The sequence below is a fragment of the Cebus imitator genome, unplaced genomic scaffold (genome assembly GCF_001604975.1).
Source record: "Cebus imitator isolate Cc_AM_T3 unplaced genomic scaffold, Cebus_imitator-1.0 Scaffold529, whole genome shotgun sequence".
In the NCBI taxonomy this organism is placed as follows: Eukaryota; Metazoa; Chordata; class Mammalia; order Primates; family Cebidae; genus Cebus; species Cebus imitator.
This window is the reverse complement of record NW_016107844.1, coordinates 223,003-232,560: the sequence shown is the minus strand read 5'-3', so window position 1 is coordinate 232,560 and position 9,558 is coordinate 223,003.

The window sequence follows — 9,558 nt, the reverse complement described above, 5'->3', positions numbered from 1 at the left end:
ATCAGGATGGTCTCGATCTCTTGACCTCGTGACCCACCCGCCTCGGCCTCCCAAAGTGCTGGGATTACAGGCCTGAGCCACCGCGCCCTGCCCAAGTGGAAGTTTTTATTGCCTAGCATCCATAGAGACAAGTGCATAAATCACGTGTGCGGCTGGCTGCGGGTCACAAAATGAATTTTGAGCTGTTCACTTTTAGCCTCTTTCCTGACTCCCTTATATTCCCTTACTTTTGTCTTTCTGCCTTCTTTGCTGCCTACTTTTATTTATTTATCTATCTATTTTTATTTATTTATCTGTTTTGTCTATCTATCGCCCAGGCTGGAGTGCAGTGGCCCAATCTCAGCTCACTGCCACTTCCACCTCCCAGGTTCAAGTGATTCTCCTGCCTCAGCCGCTGGAGTAGCTGGGACTACAGGCGCCCACCACCACACCCAGCTAATTTTTGTATTTTTAGTAGAAACGAGGTTTTACCATGTTGGCCAGGCTGGTCTCAAACTCCTGACCTCAAGTGATCTACCCGTCTCGGCCCCCTAAAGTGCTGGAATTACAGGCGTGAGCCACTGTGCATGGCCGCTTCCAACTTTTAATTTATGCTATCTTGTTATGTTTTGTTAATTTCCTCAAATTCTTTCTGTAGCCGGGAGGGGTAAGAATAAATTCACAAATAGATGAATGAGTGGATGGGGTGGATCCACTGTACTCTGACAGGACCAGGAAGCTGATTCAGACAGTTACCAGTCCTGAGGACCACAGCTCCATTCTACATATGACGAAAGGCCTCCAAGGAGGGATGAGATGGCGGGGGAAGCGGTCAGAGCAGGGCGAGCCTAGGGGATCGTTCACATCAGCCCGGACACCAACTTGCATCTCCTCATGACCTGTCATCCAGGTCTGCAACCACACTTGGAGCCACTTGTTCATTCTACCTGCTCAGTTATAAGAAGCACGATCATGAAGCTCCCGTCTTTAGAGTCCTCTGCTGTGAGAAGCAAGCTTGTCCTTGCCCTCAATTTCCCAGGAAGGAAATGGCTCATGCTGGGGGGAATAAGGGCTGTCATTCCAAGGACTCAGGAGGTGGCTCTGACAGTGGAACCTGAGGTCAGGAGTTTGACAGCAGCCTGGCCAACATGGTGAAACCCCGTCTCTACTAAAAATGCAAAAATTAGCCAGGCGTGGTGGCGTACATCTGTAGTCCCAGCTATGCAGGAGGATTAATTGAACGGCCGTCTGGGCTGGGCACAGCAATACTATATTGACATGCGTGCAGTGGGCAGTGCATGCAGCAAGAGGGTCTGAAACGAGTCAGGGAGGATGCGAAAGTGAACTGAGAACAAGTGTTGCCTGGCTGTCCCCTCACTTCCTCTCTTCTCTCCTTCTTCTTTCCTCCTTCTCTCCGTCCTTCTTGTCCTTCTTTGTCAGATGAAATGGGGTAAAAAGATACACATTTTTTTATAGTCGGATAGGCTGTTGTAAGTGATTATCTCATGTGCCGTCCTCATTGTATGGATGGGAACCTGATACCCAAAGGCAGAAGTGACTTGCTAAGGTCTGTGTTCTGGGTTTCTAGCCTTCCATGTCTTTCTTGAACCTGTTCATCTGGCTAATGGCACTTTTTTTTTTTTTTTTTGAGGCGGAGTTTCACTTCTGTTTCCCAGGCTGGAGTGCAATGATGTTATCTTGGCTCACAGCAACCTCTGCCTCCCGGATTCAAGTGATTCTCCTGCCTCAGCCTCCGGAGTAGCTGGGATTACAGGCATGTACCACCATGCCTGTCTCATTTTGTATTTTTAGTAGAGATGAGGGTTCTCCATGTTGGTCAGGCTGGTTTTGAACTCCTGACTTCAGGTGATCTGCCCACCTCGGCCTCCCAAAGTTCTGGGATTACAAGGGTGAGTCACTATGTCCAGCTTTTCTATTCCTTCTTGGATTGCTCACTAAGAGGAATTTGGGACAGGGGAGGTGACGAGGAAGGCAAGTTTTCAGTGAGGCGGAGGAATGGGGCTCCCTGGATTGAGCCCACGTGCCCCTGTGTTTCTGTGTAACCTTCAGTCATGCAGGGCTGTTCCTTCATGTAGTAATCAAGGAAGACACACTGCTCTTACAGCACCGGACCTTTAATTACATGCGGTGACGCGCTGGCAGCTGCTCCAGCCATGAGGACTATGAGCTTGTTAGTTTTATCATTTCAAAGGCTACTCTGCTTTATTGTAGCATAAAATTTGGAAGTCTCATATTAAAATGTACAATTAAATGTGATTTGAATAAATTGCTTTAGGCCAAAGACAACTTTTTCCTTCTGCTCCCTGCACCCAGCCCTGTCCCCCTGCCACCCCCGCCTATTAATTGTCTGCTTTCAAACTCTCTGAACCTCCCTGAAAGGGAGGGATGAGAGGGTTCTTTGAAAAACAACCTTGGAAAGACATGTGGCAAGCTTACGGGCTGGGCTCAGGCTGCCCTCGAGGCTGGATTGAGCCCACTTGCCCCTGTGTTTCTGTGTAAACTTCAGTTACACAGGACATTGAAAACACAGCTTTCAATGAGAATCACAAGCAGCTTCTCAGGTCTGTGGCGCCAGGTGGCCTCGTGCCTAGCCCAGCTCAGCCGTGGAGATCCCAACCCAGGCAGCACTGAAGGAATTAAGAAACAGACGCAGAGACAGAAAGCAAAAGGTGGGTTCAGAGAGGAGCACGGTGGTCTCACCGCATTTCCAGCTGAGAGCCAGAGTGGACTCTACCTGCATATTTATCCTTTACTTTCCGGTGACAAGTTTCACAGGCGGATGTTCTGTGTTCTTTCATTGGTTAAAGATAAACTAACCAGGCAGCTAGTGTATGTTTACTATATGTTAAAGACAAACTAGAAAGCGCTCTTTACAAGGGAGCAAAGGAGAGTCACATATCCTGTTTTCAAAGAATGAATTCATCTGGTGTGAGATATATTCATATCGGTTACTGTTTTATAAAGTTTTCCGCTTTGGGGGCAGACTAGGTTTTCCTTGCTGCTGCTCTCAGCAAACAATATGATTTCTCACACACAGCAGAATTTGCTCTCAACAGGCTTGTCTCTTTTTTTGTTTGTTTGTTTCTGAGACGAGGTTTTGCTCTGTTGCCTAGGCTTGAGTGCAGTGGTGTGATCTCGGCTCACTGCAACCTCCAGCTCCCAGACTCAAGCAATTCTCCTGCCTCGGCCTCTTGAATAGCTGGTACTACAGATGTGCACCACCATGCCAGGCTAATTTTTGTATTTTTAGTAGAGATGGGGTTTCACCATGTTGACCAGGCTGATCTCGAACCTCTGACCTCAGGTGATCTGCCCGCTTTGGCCTCCCAAAATGCTGGGATTACAGGTATGAGCCACAGTGCCCGGCCCTGGTCTCTTGATAAAATGAAAGAAACCCCCCTACTCACTCCCCCTTGCTGATTCCCAGTCAGTCCGTAGAAAGAAGTCCACATGGCTCACCCGGCATGCGAGGGCCTGGCATTCCAGCTATCTGTGAAAGCCGTCTCCCACCATAGCCTCCCTTCCTGCCTCCAGGCCTTTGCTCAGCCCTGCTCTGCATCTGGATGGGCCACCCACACTTTGGACCCTTCAGAATCCCATTCACCCTTCAAAACCCAGCACCTACCCGCTGCACCTCTCCTTAGTCAATCCTGGGGGGCAAATCTTTCCCTCCTCTGGCACTTCGGGATAAGTTCCTTAACTTTATGTTTACTTTTTTGAGGACAGGTTTTACTTTGGGGTGCTTTATGCCCATAGTGTGTCAATACCCCATGACTGGGCCCTTGGGGAGAAGGCTGAAGCTGGTTCCTGTTGTCTCTGCAGACCTCGTGCGGCGTGCCCACCTGGAGTCCAGCCAATGGCCACCAAGGTCTGCTGAGACTTTGCTCATCTAGACTGTGCGTCTAGCTCCTCCCTGAGATCCTACCAGCACGGCTGACCTGGAAAGCTAATTCCAGGCTGTGGAGGCTTCTCTTGAGTGACACTGCAAGGGTTGGCATGGAGGATGAGGTCTTTAAAATACAGAATTTGGCCGGGCATGGTGGCTTATGCTCGTAATCTGAGCACTTTGAGAGTCTGAGGCTGGTGGATCACTTGAGGTCAGGAGTTCGAGACCAGCCTGACCAACATGGTAAAAACCCATCTCTACTTAAAATACAAAAATTAGCCAGGCATGGTGGCGGGCGCCTGTAGTCCCAGCTACTTGGGAGGCTGAGGCAGGAGAATTGCTTGAACCCGGGAGGTAGAGGTTGCAGTGAACTGAGATTTCACCACTGCACTCCAGCCTGGGCAACAAGAGTGAAACTCCATTTCAGAAAAATTAAACTAAGAGAGAATCCAAGGAATGTTTTTTCCATTATAAAACTCATCAGCTACAAAAAAATGTGAAAAAAAAGGACAAAATTATAGAGGAACGAAGGAAGGAAGGAAAGCTGGCTCATATTCCCGTCACGTCAGCACATGCCTGCGGGGTGGGGGGCTGAGTTCATCCCAGAGCAGCGAGGTGAGCTCTATGACCTGTTCCTGTCCGTATGAAACTGGGACCAGCTTGCTTAGTTTGGGTTTCTGTAGTCTCTTAAAAATATATATAATGTTTTCAGAAATGACTCATTTTTAGTCACAGAGTCTTTCACCAGCAAAATGGTGGTCTTCAATTTTCTCCAGCATAATTTCATCTGATGCTTGATGTGTGTGTGTGTAGTAAAATATTCATAACATAAAATATATCAGTTTTTTCGAATTTTTATTGTGGTAAAATACACATCGAATTTACTATTTTAACCTTGTTGAGTGCACAGTTCTGTGGAATTAGTACATCCTATTTTTGTGCAACCATCACCATCTATCTTCAAAACTTTTTTATCTTGCCAAAGAGAAACTCTGTCCCTCGTTAACTAACCCCCACCCCTGCTCCTCACGGCTCCTGGATACCACCATTCTGCTCTCTGCCTCACATTTTGTGTACTTCTTATAAAAGGAATCATAAAAGTGTTTGTCCCTTTGTGGTTCTCTTATTCCACTTAGCACAGTGTCTAAGGAAAACTTTCCTTCCTTTTTATTTTTATTTATTTTTGAGACAGGGTCTCACTCTGTCACCCAGGCTGTAGTGCAGTGGTGAGGTCTTGGCTCACTGCAACCTGTACTTCCCGAATTCAAGCGATTTTCCTGCCTCAGCCTCCCGAGTAGCTAGGATGATGGGAGTCTGCCACCACACCCAGCTAAGTTTTCCATTTTTCGTAGGGACGGGGTTTCACCATGTTGGCCAGGATGGTCTCGATCTCCTGACCTTGCGATCTGCCTGCCTCGGCTTCCCAAAGTGCTGGGATTACAGACATGAGCCACTGCGCCTGGCCACGCATGTTTAATTTTTCAAGGAACTGCCACGCTGTTTTTCCACATTGGCTGTACCATTTTACATTCCTGTCCACAGCGCACAAGGGTTCCGGTGCTCCACATCCTTGTCAACACATACTATTGTCTGTTTTTTGGATAGCAACCCAAATGACTGTGATGTTCAGCAGCTGTGAGTGTGCTTACTGGCCATTTGCATATCTTCTCTGGACAAATGTCTGTTCAGATCCTTGGCCCATTTTTAAACAGTCTTGATGGTTGGAGGGTTGCTTTCTCAGGTGTGAAATCCTCTGTCCCCCACCCACTGCTCCCAGGCTCAACACTGTGACCAAAAGCCTCCTTGGGACACTCGTGACTCTAAACACATCATTGTCATGAGGAACGGATGCCGGGGACCAGGGGCAATCTTACGAAACTCGCCTTTGGAGAAACACCACTAATTACCAGGTATGGCAGGACATGAGTCTGGGAGTTGTCACTGGGGATTTTAAGAAGGTGACTGTTTGCTTGTTTGTCCCATTATTATTATTCTGTATATTTTTAGTGTTCCTGGCTTCATTCTTACTCTATGAGGATGGTGTGTAGTACTTTACAGAGACCGACTTTTATCCCTTTGGGACAAGAAGGAATAAATCATTTCCTCGAAGACCTGCCTTTTTCCTGCTTGCCAAGCAGCAACAACCCTGTCAACGGGGAAGGATGGGAGTGGGAGGGGCATTCCCACTGCAGAGTAGCTGCTGTGATCAAGCCCTGAGCCGGGCACGTCACACTCGATTCTCCTGCTAACCCTTTCCTTAGTCAAGTAGGGGGAGTTCGTTATCTGAGTTCACACATGGGGACAAGGAGGCTGGAAGTGGCAGGTCAGGGCCAGGCCAGGCTGGGATTTGGAAACTCTCAGAGAACCTGAGCTCCTTCTGTGACAGGAAGCCCTTTTGTTCCTGCTGAGTGCTAGGGGGGCACTAGGGGCCTGTTTCCAGAAGAAAATAGCACCCTCTCCTCCCCTTCCCTCCCCTCCCCTCCCCTCCTTTCCCCTTCCCTCCTGTCCTCTCCTCCTCTCTCCTGTTTCCCTCCTTCTCTACTAGACATTAACTCCATTAGACATGTCAGTCTATAGACATGCTTCAATCTCTACCATTAAAAAAAATTCTGTGTGGTGCACGTACTCCAGATGATCCATGATGGCGGATACATGTCATCACACACTTGCCAGAGCTCATTGAATGACAGCACCAATCCCACACGGGCCCTACGCTGGAACATGGAGGTTCATGTGTTTGAACCCCTCAGAGTGGGTTCACTTCGGTACGCCAGCACCTGGCTCAGGGCCTGCCGCTTACAGGATGCTCAGTCATTGAGTGAATGTGGGGCTCCCTGGTGACCCATCAGGATGGTTGTGAGCAGGGCCTGCGTGGGGCAGTTCCAAGGGTGCAGGAGAGGAGAAGGCTTTGGAATGGGTGAGCCTCCTGCGGGCAAGGGCGGGCACTGTGGGGCCCAAAGGGTTGAGGAGAGCCCAGTGTGGAGGGCCCAGGGGGACAGGTTTCAGTTTAAGAAAAAGATGTAAAAAATAGAACCTTATCAAGACCAGCTTGGGCAACATGGCAAAACCCTGTCTCTACTAAAAATACAAAAAAATCAGCCAGGCATGGTGGTGTGCACCTGTAATCCCAGCTACCAGGATGGTGCAGAAGAGTCGCTTGAGCCTGGGAGGTGGAGGCTGCAGCGAGCTGAGATCGGACCACCGCACTCCAGCCTGGGTGACAAAGTGAGACTCTGTCTTAAAATAAATAAATAAAAATAATTTTAAAAAAGAACCTGATTTTTTTTTTGTTGTTGTTGTTAAACAACCTGATTTTTATGTTTCAAAATAGTTGTTCTAATTACTTACTGGATGTAATTCAGGAACGCGTCTTTGTTTAAATGAAACATGAATCAACACATAGTTATAAAATCCCTTCTTTGTCACTCTCCCTGCCCCTACTGCTGTGGCAATTTTCTATGTGTCCCTCTAGATCTTTCACTATGCATTTATATGTAGATACAGACAAAGACACCTCTGTGTGTGTGTATATATACATGTGTGATACAAACACACACGGACACACACACACCATACAGCTGGGTGACATTTCTCTGACCTACATTGTTCTTTCTTGTTCCTCTCAAGCTGTATTAGGGAACATTTTCTATGGAATTGAATCCATCCGCAGAGATGGAGGTGGCCGAAAGCTCCATCACAGTCCTGTGATGAGAGGCTGTCGCGTGAGAAAAGGGATGTCTGTTTGTCTTTGAGATGTGCTGCTCTGAGGAACAGCCTAAAATTCCTCCTTCAGAGAGCAGCCAGGACCCTGGGAATGAGCTGGGAACCACTGGCTGCCCCTTGGGACCTTTTCTGCCATGAGGGGAGAGCAGATGGAGGGGCTGTGTTAGCCAGGATGGTCTCAATCTCCTGACCTCATGAGCCACCCGCCTCGGCCTCCCAAAGTGCTGGGATTACAGGCAAGAGCCACTGCGCCCGGCCTCTCCATCTTTTTTATTCTGCCGCTCTACCAGGGAATATAATGGTGTGGTCACAACGTCCCCATCCCTGATGTGAACTGAGCGGGATCAAACTCCAGGGTGCTGCTGAGGGGTTTCCCCACCGAAGGGAAGCTGGGTCCCACGGCCTGCAGTGCCCGATTCTGTGCTTGTTAACTAGAATAGAGACACCTGCGTGAGCGGTAGAGTTCCCTGAAGCCCTGGGGCAACCTGGCTCTTCTGGTTTTCCCAGGGGGGCTAGAAAGTGAGCCCTGGGGTTACGGGGCCTGCGGGTAGTAAATCAGGCTTTTACTTTCACTAATGATAGCTGTCCCGTCCCTCATTAGTGGACTGCAGCAGCTGTTCTGGGGGCTGAGTGGTGCTGCCTTGCTTCCTCTGTAGGAGAAGGCGTGCTTCTCTGGGGAAGAGAGGGTCTCACTGTGGGGAAGCCCAGAGTCCCGCAGCCGGACCTCCGTGGCACCCCCAGCCTGGGGAACTGGTCCTTTCTGCATGGCCTGGTTACTGTGTGGAAACCCACATGCTGTCACGAGGGCAGAGAGAATCCTCCGTGAAGCCTGGACAGCCCACCAGAGCACGTTTCCTACAGCATGGCTCCAACTGGGCCCCTCCCTCCTCCAACACTTCTGGTGGCTCCTTACTGCCTACAGAGGACCTCACTCTTCAGGGAGCATCACGGTCCTCAGTGAGGCTCACATTCTTTCTCCTGCTCTCTCTGGCGGGATGGTTTTTTTCTTTTTTTTTTTCTTTTTTTTTTTTGAGACAGAGTGTTACTTTGTCTCCCAGGCTGGAGTGCAGTGGCACAATCTTGGCTCGCTGTAACCTCTGCCTCCCAGGTTCAAGTGATTCTCCTGCCTCAGCCTCCCAAGTAGCTGGGACTATAGGCATGCACCACCATGCCTGGCTAATTTTTTGTATTTTTAGTAGAGATGGGTTTCACCTTGTTAGCCAGGTGGTCTTGATCTCTTGACCTCGTGATCTCCCGCCTTGTCCTCCCAAAGTGCTGGGATTGCGGGCGTGAGCCACTGAGCCTGCTCATCTTTTAAGGCCACCTGCTGCATGACACCCCAGCCCCATCCCTTGAAATGCTTCCACATTCTCAAGCTTGCCCTGAGGAAGGGTCTGTCAGTGACCTCACTCCCCCCATCCTCTGCCTAACCCCGCTCCACGCCAGTCTAAACTTCAGTTCATGGCAGTTGTTCGCCCGAGCACAGGATCCAATGGTGTGCAGTTAGCGTGGAGCCCACACGCTGGGCTTTGACTCTGGCTCTGTCACTTAGCCTATGGCTGTGGGGAAATTAGTTAACTGGCCTGAGCCTCAGTTTTCTTGTGTATGAAAGGGGGGTAATTACTGCCCTCATAGGACTATTTGGCAGATCAGTAGTTCTTAATCATGAGTGTGGGGTATGTGTGTAAACTCTCCTTTCCTGGGGACATTTGGCAGTGTCTAGAGACATTTTGTTTGTAACTTTTGGATCGGGGGCTGCTACTGGCATCTAGAGGGCGGAGGCCAGGCATGCCATTGTGCCTACTGCAACGCACAGAACTGCTCCCGCAATGAAGAATTATCTGCCCCCCAATGTCATGTGGTGAGGCAGATAAATCTGGCAGAGGTGAGATGATGGAGCGCTGCAGTGAGGTACCCAAGGTTTCTCTGGTTCACAGCAGGTGCTTCAC